Source organism: Castor canadensis, chromosome 7 (assembly GCF_047511655.1).
Source record: "Castor canadensis chromosome 7, mCasCan1.hap1v2, whole genome shotgun sequence".
Taxonomy (NCBI): domain Eukaryota; kingdom Metazoa; phylum Chordata; class Mammalia; order Rodentia; family Castoridae; genus Castor; species Castor canadensis.
Window position 1 is genome coordinate 145450638 of NC_133392.1, and position 8220 is coordinate 145458857.

Consider the following 8220-nt stretch of genomic DNA (forward strand, 5'->3'; position numbering starts at 1 on the left):
AGGTACTTGTTATAGTGAGGGATAGCTAACTAACACAGAGGAGAAGACAATGGAAGGACCCAGCCCTCTGTTCCCCTCTATTAATGCATTGAGCACCTGAAATGGGATGGTCACTGCTGAGCACTATTGTCACTGTGTTGAAGAAGACACAGCCCCTGCCCTTGGGGAGTTGCAGACTAGGCAGACAGACAAGCACGCATCCTAGGAAAAGGGATCTCTGTGTTCTGATAGGGTAAGAGCCCGGCGTTCCCCTAGCTTTTGGAATTGAGGACGGCTTAGGAGAAAGGACATCTATGGGAATTAAAACCTGAGGTTGGATGGGAGGAGCACTGGGGAATTGAAATCTCTGAAAGTAACAGAAAAGTCTGGTAGAAACCAAGGCTGGGAAGGCACAGGAGGCTTTGGGCATTGGGTGAGGGAGTCAGAATTTGTCCTTAGAGTCCTGAGAAGCCACGGGAGGAAGAGGATCTTTAGAAAGCTCATTCTGGCTGCTATGTGGAGGATGAAAGGGAGGGAACAGCACGAGAAGCCAGGGTGGAGGCTCTTGCAGCAAAATGGGAGCCTAGCAGCCTTGAGTAGAGGACGGGTAGACTGGAGGGCTCAGTGGTGTCCTAGGGCTGCAGTACCAAGTGCCAAAGCTGGGCAGCTCACATCAACAGCAGTGCATTCTCTCACAGTTCCTCCAAAGTCAAGGTGCTAGCAGGGCCACACTCCCCAAGGCTCTTAGGACCCTTCCTTCTCTCTTCTTAGCCTCTGGTGTGGCACCATCCTCGCCATTCCTTGACTTGGAGCCACCTCACTCCAGGGTCTGCCTCTGCCGTCCCATGGCGTTCTCCCTGTGTCTTCACATCGTCTTCTGAAAGGACACCGGGCATGCTGGATTATTGGCCCGCCCTACTCCACCATTGCTGTCTTAGCCCGTTCAGGCTGCCATAACAAACAACGCAGATTTAATGGCTTCAGTCTTGATCCCGCGGACAGGAAGATCAAGATCAAGGAGCCAACAGACTTGGTGTCTGGCGAGGGCCCAACTTCTCACAGGCAGCACTCCCCGAACCTCAGATGATGAAAGGGGCCTCTTTCACAGGGGCACTAATCCAAGCCAGGAGTGGTGGCCCTTGCCTATAATCCCAGCTCTTGGGAGGCTGAGGAAGGGTCTTGAATTTGAGGCCAGCCTGGGCTACACAGAAAGACCCTGTCTGAAAAAAAAGCACTAATTCTGTTCATAAGAGCTCCACTCTTATTACCCAATCCAAAAGCACCCCCTTCTAAAATCATCACTGTGGTGATTAGAATTTTAACATATAAGTAGGAGGAAAATATAAATATTCAGACTATAGTAATGACCTCATCTTAATTAATTACATCTGCAAAGACCCTATTTCCAACTAATATCACATTGTGAAGTACTGGGAATTAGGACTTTAACATATAAGTCAGAGGCCACAATTCACCTCACACCAGAGAAAGATTTAAGAAATGGAACCAAAAAGACTGGAGATTGATTATGTATTGAGGAGAAGGACATAAAAAAGACAGAAGTCGCCCAGGTACTCAGGATGCAGAGATCAGCCCTGGGAAAATAGTTCTGGAGACCCTATCTCAAAAAAAACCCTTCACAGAAAAGGACTTGGAGGAGTAGCTCAAGGTGAAGGCCCTGAGTTCAAGCCCCAGGAACTCAAAAAAAAAAAAGACAGAAGTCAACATTCCCAGAAACTCTAGCCCGATATATCACCTGGCCACCAAGGCTGGCAAGGACGCTGGGAAAGGCATTACCTTACTCCTTTTAGTTGTGATCCAACTTCTGGGAAGATGCTGGTCAAACACACTGACCGGGGAACACAGGAAAGAGAGAGTGATGAGCTCCACTTTGGATGTGTACCAGTTTAGGAAGTGTTCAACTACAAAAACAAAAAGCCTAAGGCTAGCTTCAGCACAGGGGTTTGATTTTTGCCACATAACAGTAAGTTCAAGTTAGGCCATCCACAGCCTGTATTATTGGACTGTGAGGTTATCAAGAAGCCCTGCTGTTTCTGTCTTTGCAGGTGCCAGCTGTTAGGACTGACTTGTTGTCCCACCAAAATTCATGTGCATTCAGTACTTTAGGATGTGACTGAAGGGTGGCAGGACATGCCACCCCAAAATATGCCATTTTGGGCTAAAGATACTTGGTTGGACTGCAAGAGTGACTCAAGTGGTAGAGCGCTTGCCTAGCGAGCACAAGACCCTGAATTCAACCCAAGTACCGGCAAAAAAAGAAAGAAAAAAAAAAGCTGGCTGCAGGTGTCTCCCAGCTGTAATCCTGGGTACTTAGGAGGATAAGCTCAGGAGGGTCATGGTCTAGGGCCAGCCCAGACAAATAATTCATGAGACCCCATCTCTCAAATAACTAGACCCAAATAGACTGGAGGTGTAGCTCAAGCAGTAGGAGTACCTGCTTTGCAAGTGTAAAGCCCTGAGTACAAACCCATCCCACCAAAAAAACAAAAATTAGTCAACAGCAGGAGCTAAAGGGGTGCTCTGACCTCCCTTTTCTTTCTGAAAACAGGAGATGAAATTCCCACAAACGCCTCTTTGTTCAAGCCAGTGTATAAGTACTTAGACCATGCCACTTTTGGGGGTCTCCATTTTCCTGTGAGGTTCCCATGTTCCTGGAAAAATCTAAATGCTTTTTTCCCATGAATCTATTTTATATCGACTTAATATTGCAACAAACTCTTTTCAAGGTCCTGCCCTTGGTTGGACTCAATGTTCCAGTAGAACTTGGTGTTTAGTTGCGCAGGCCATGAGGTAACTTGAAATGGAAGTTGGGAACATTATAGTTAACTCGAGCACATTGGATTCCTCGGAGAGGAATGTGACAATCTAGTGCCCATAAATCTGAGTGAATGGCAGAACCAGGCTGGACTATGTAGTGCAAAATGGGCAACAAATCCCAAATAGCCAATAGCTGGTTGGTGGGTAGCACCTGCGACATCAAAAGTCCTATTTTTCTCTCCAGGAACTTCACGCATGGCACAGGGATACATTATTCAATTTCCAGCAGGGATCATATAGATGGTGTTTTAGGTTGGATTGTATCACCTTAAGATTCACGCCTTGAGCTGGGCACTGGTGCCTCACACCTGTAATCCTAGCTACTCAGGAGGCAGAGATCAGGAGGAGCAAAGTTTGAAGCCAGCCTTGGCAAATAGTTTGTGGGACCCTATCTCAAAAGACCCTATCACAAAAATAGGGCTGAAAGAGGCAGGGTGGCTCAAGTGGTAGAGTGCTGCCTAGAAGTATGAAGTCCTGATCAAACCCCAGTGCCGCCAAAAAAATAAAAATTTTAAAACTGAGGGGGTCCCAGGTGATGCAAGGTCCGAGGTATGGCCATGGTGGTGTGTATCTTCAGTGGAGCAGAGATGAAGGTCATGGAGTTGAGCAGGGCAAAGAACTGATGGGCTAGATGAAGGCCAGGTTGCCTGTACAGAGACTGAACTCACAGGACAGCTCAGTGCCAGGGGCTGAGTATAGCAACAATAACACTAATCACAATCACGAGTGTTTACTGAGGCTCACTCCTGGCCACTTCAGGGTTGAGTGGTCCTGTGTGATTTATCCTACTTAATCCTCTTCCTCTTCCTCCAGCTCGCAATTTAAATGGCACCTCCACCCTGACCTTCTCCTCACATCCTCAAATGCTTCACAGAGCATCTATCGATGTGGAATTATTTTATTCCATATACTTTTTAGTTGAATGAGTGTTGAATGCTAGTAACCCTCTCCAAGGCAGTCACTGTTCTTATCCATTTTTACATCTAGAAAATCTAAGTCCAGAGACTCATTTGCCCAAGAGCTCATAGGTAGTAAATGGCATACCCAAGACTGGAACCCAAGAATCCCTGACTCCAAAGCCCATGGTCTTAATGATAACATCTCCAAAAACTTTCAGAGAATGAGAAGAGGAAGCAGGCAGTGGGAAGAGGGCAGGACAGAGAGGGGCATATCTTGGTCCCTAACAGAGTTGTAGTAGAAATGGTTCAGATATGGCTCTGAAGAGAAGGGCTCCCGACCCCCGTTATTTGAGAGGCAGGAAATAGAGCATCCTCCCAAAGGAGCTGTAGAGAAAACTCTCAGAGGAGGTCTGGGTGTGTGTCAGGCAAGGAGGAAGAGGGATTCTTCCATGAAAAGCACACAATTACAGAGGAGCTGGCACCTGGTGAGGCTTCTGGAAGGATCTGGAGGATCAGGAAGAAGCATCACCAAGGAGAATTCATAGGAGGGCATAATGTGATAATATTGTCCAGGTAATGTGAAGGCATATATTTTGATCATCAGACCTGTTGGGGCGAACAAAAGGGAAGCCATGTTAGGACCGGACCCCTACCCTACTCTTGCAGGCAGCTTACTGGAACCACCCCACCACTTTCTGGAAGGACCACACCTAGCCTCAAGGGAATGACAAACTCTCGCCTCACCTCGTAGAGAGTCTAAGCTGGCTGAGCATCCATCTCCTGTAGCTTCCCCTAGCAATTGTCAATTCTGGAAAAATCTCCCCACCCAGCTAAACTGCCCCTCCAGACCCCTGCTCTATATCTACTCCCAAGGGTGTAAGTGGCAGTGGGGTTCCGGCTTTGGTTAGATACTCCTCTCTGCAGGGCTTCTTCCCAAATAAGCCCTGTGCTGGCATTTGAGCTGTCTTCCCACCTATCTATCCCGTGCCTCTTTCTGTCTAACGAAACCAAGGATAAAAAAGTTGTAAGGCAAAGCATGTTCAACTGGCCACAGACCTTCCCAAGAATCTGTCCTGGCAGAGTGCAGAAGAAATTCAGAACATTCTTAAGAAATCAGTCTTGTCCTAAGTCTCATCCAGGTAAAATGACCAGTGATAGTTTTACTTAGTCCCCAGGTCTCTGTTAGCAGTTGAACAACAGAGGGAGAGAGGAAGAGAGAATGGGCACAACTCAGGGCTTCAGGAACATGTCAGGAAAATGCCCTAAGGATTTGCTTCTAATGGAATCATATAGCACAACAGGGGTCAGCCTGCAAGTCCCTGACAAAAGGAACCATGCATCAGCTCTGAAACTCCAGGATCTAACAGATTCCCAACACACACCAGAATGTACTCATTAAATGCTTAGTGATAAATAAATGAATAAATGATATATACTGCTTTTTACTATTTGTGATAGCACTTAGCACAGTCATATAGCAACATGGAATATTCCAGAGCATTCAGTTTCAAGGTTGAGTTTGCCTTACTACTGGACTCCTCCTCCCCAAACATCCTGAAATACAGCTATTTCTTATTCACGGAAATTCTGAAGTTCTCTGATGAAGTTATATCTTATATTGAAGAGTCTGCAGACTGTTTGACCTTGGCTGAGTAGAACATCATGGTTGTAAAAAGATGAAACATAGGTAAACAGCCAAACTTATCTTGGGCTTCTGTTAGCCCCTTTTATAGTCACTTGCTATCAACCTCAGTATCTCATCTAACACCCCCGAACTGCTGTACTGTGTCACTAAGCTTGACACACCTGTTCTCCACCAATCTGAAAGCTAAAACTGTGATAAAGAAGACATTACATCCTATCAATTTCCCCACCTGTTGTAGCCCATCTACCTGATGGTCCCACCAATGTATCTTATAAACACATTGATTCATGTCTTTCTCTTCTGTGATTATGAAAGTTCATGGAATCTTTTCCATGGTGGATCATGCCATTCAAGGTGTCATGAATCCAAGTTCCTGGACCATGCTCACTCATATTTGGCTCAGAATAAACTATTTTTTTGTTTCCTCGAAGCAGAGTTTGGTTTTTTTCAAGTTGACACTTATCACAGTGAAAGTAACTAAGAGATCACAAGTGAATACACTTATTGTCAGGAGGAAAATGAAGACTGTTTCCATAATGGTAAAGTATTCAAGATAAACTGACATTTTCACTGAAAACCCTCATTATTTGGAGTGTTGGATTTGGAACTCAGCCTGCAACTACTCTAGACTGCATTCCCCAAGGGGCTCAGTGCAACACTAGCCCTTCTGTTTTACACAGTGAAGCAAATGCTATGAACAGTGCAGACCTTAAGGAAAGGTAATAAACAAAGCCAGTAACAGCAGTAGTGAAAAGTTGCCACCTAAATTATACAATCAGTACCAATAGTTTTATCATTGCTGTGACCAAATACCTGACAGAAGCAACTAAGGGAGGAAAGACTTAGTCTGCCCGTGGTTTCATTGCAGGGAGGGCATGGCCGAGGACAGGCAGCAGAGTAAAGCTGGCCCTGGGGGCCAGGGTAGAAAAAACCCCCAGGGACATTCCCCAAGTGACCTTCTCCGTCCAGCCAGCTCCACCTTGCACAGTTCCACTGACTCCCAATAGTCTATGCAAATTGTGACTCCGTCTTTGGATTCAACCATTGATTGATGATTCATGATCTAATTGTTTCTGGAAACGCCCTCACAGACACACCCAGAGTGTTCTTCACTGATCTGCTAGGTGCTTCTCAACCCAATCAAGCTGGCAGTTGGGGTTAATCATCACAATTACCAATGTCAACGAAATATTAAAGACATGGTAAAATGTTTTTGAAGGAATACATTCCTTCAAAAAACTCTCAATAGAAAATTATGTAAAGCCATGCACCAGTGGCTCACACCTGTATTCCTAGCTACTCAGGAGGCAGAGATCAGGAGGATCACCTTTCGAAGCCAGCCTGGGCAACTAATTCGAGAGACCCTATCTCAAAAAATCCTTCACAAAAAAAGGACTGGTGAAGGCCCTGAGTTCAAACACCAGTACCACGAAAAAATAAATAAATAAAATTATATAAAAAGCATATTCTTGGTTTGAGGGTGTGGCTCAAGTGGCAGAGTACCTGCCTAGCAAGCACAAAGCCCTGAGTTCAAACCCCAGTACTGCCCCCACCTCCAAAAAAGCATATTTTTTCACGAATTTTCATGTCATCCTTGCATGGGGGGCCATGCGAATCTTCTCTGTATTGTTTCAATTTTAGTATATGTGCTGCTGAATCGAGCACAAAAGCATATTTTTAAATGTTTATCATTTTTTTCAGCACTGGGGTTGAACCAGTGCCTCACATGTGCTAAGCAAGCACTCTACTGCCGAGCCACACACCCAGCCCAAAAAGTATATATTTTAAGTTAACAAAACATGTCCAAAACCTCAATCCTAAAAACTCCAACAGCACTTTGCTAGCAGAAAAAGGGAAAAAAAAAAAAAAAGAATGCTCAGTAAAGACAGAGATATACTAAACTCATAGACTGGGACACTCAGTATTGTTAGGGTGTTTCAGTTACCTCTAAAACCACAAATGCCCATGGTCAATAACTCATTGTTAGAATGCTGGCTTACATTTTCCAATATTAACATCTGAAAAGTGCAAGCATTTTACTAGACACTCTGTTGAACTTGGTTGATTTCAGGGTGGGCTTAACAAGAACGCTATTTCTGAATATGCAAAGGAGATCACAAGAGTATGGAGTGTGGGTGAAATGAGGGACCATCCCAGCAGTGAGCAAACTCTTGGACTCCTCTTAGCTATAACAGTCTGAGATAAAGCCTTGGTTCAAGAGATAAAAGCAATATATGAAACACCTCTCAAGACAATTAACGAAGTCATCTCTAGGGCAGGATATCATCAATTATCTCACATGTAAAATGAGATTAATTCTTGTCCTCCTGGATGATAGGGCTGGATAAGGTTAGATCTTTAGATCACTAGAAAATAAGTAATTCACAGAAAATCACTCAGGGTACTCATGCCTGGCCTGAGGAGTCAGGTTTAAGATGGGGACTCAGCAAGGGAGGCTGCAAAGAAATGTCCAGGAGGCTGGGAAAAAAAACCTGTGATGTCCTAGAAGCCAAGCAAAGAAAGCGTAGATGATACTCATTTAAAAAGGAGACAGAAAGAGAGAGACAGAGAGAGAGACAGACAGAGAGAGAGAGAGACAGAGAGAGAGAAGGAAGGAGAAGGAAGGAAGGAAAGAAGGAAGGAAGGGAGGAGATGGAAGGAAGGAAGGAAAGAAGGAAGGAAGGAAGGAAAGGAGGAAGGAAGGAAGGAAGGAAGGAAGGAAGGAAGGAAGGAAGGAAGGAAAGGGAAGGAGGAAGGAAGGGAGGAAGGAGGAAGGGAGGAAGGAAGGAAGGAAAGGGAAGGAGGAAGGAAGGGAGGAAGGAAGGAAGGAAAGGGAAGGAGGAAGGAAGGGAGGAAGGA

General features: G+C 45.1%; 1 non-coding gene across 1 annotated transcript; it reads right to left on the reverse strand.

Moving 5' to 3' along the window:
* Positions 1-6918: 6918 nt before the first annotated feature.
* On the reverse strand, positions 6919-7026 carry LOC141425169 (U6 spliceosomal RNA). Its single transcript, XR_012450261.1, has one exon. It is a non-coding gene; the product is annotated as a U6 spliceosomal RNA (small nuclear RNA).
* Positions 7027-8220: the final 1194 nt, after the last annotated feature.